Here is a 720-nt window from a genome sequence, read left to right on the forward strand (position 1 = left end):
AAGACACTGCAACTCAATTTGTTGGAATTTACCAACTTCTTTGCTCAATGAGCCCTGTGTCCACGCCGCGAAAATCACCAAGTCTCGCTGGTTCTGACAGCGAGCACGGGCAGAGCCCAACGTCGTCCCTCCGCACGCGGTGCAACATCGGGCAGTGCGTCCGCATCACCGAGGGATGTATATCCTAGGCTCGATGAGCCCAAACGTCGCGCTCCGCGCACGCTTTTAGTGCCGAGTGGCCTCGTTGAGGATGTGGTCGACTATGAGTCTGCACCTCTTTTCCCACATGGGATGACGCGAGCTGCACCAGCAGCGTGACACGAGCCCTGCTCGCGCCTTGCGAAACCCATGTCCGCTCCCTGAATTCTCGTCAACTGAGGAACGCTGTGTAATCACTAATGACCTCGACGAGGAACAGACGCGGCAGCTTAAAGCTGTCATAAGGCGGCTCTCAAGCGTGACCATCCACGGTCGGTCATTGACCCTCGTGTGGCATATGGCTTCCGCCCAGCGGATCCCGTTGTGGAAGCGAAGGACGCGGTAACTCGATCATTACGCGTCCACATCATCGGGCCCCCGGCCAGAACGGAAGATAAACTTCCCACACGGAAAGCTCTTCGAGCTCGTTTCTTGATCCCACAAGTAGTGCTCGCCCCTGGCGGAAGCACTACAGATGACGAAGCGCTCTTTGAGCGATGGATGCAACGGCACCGAAAACTT

Source organism: Plasmopara halstedii (assembly GCF_900000015.1).
Source record: "Plasmopara halstedii genome assembly, contig: Scaffold_2061, whole genome shotgun sequence".
Classification (NCBI taxonomy): domain Eukaryota; phylum Oomycota; class Peronosporomycetes; order Peronosporales; family Peronosporaceae; genus Plasmopara; species Plasmopara halstedii.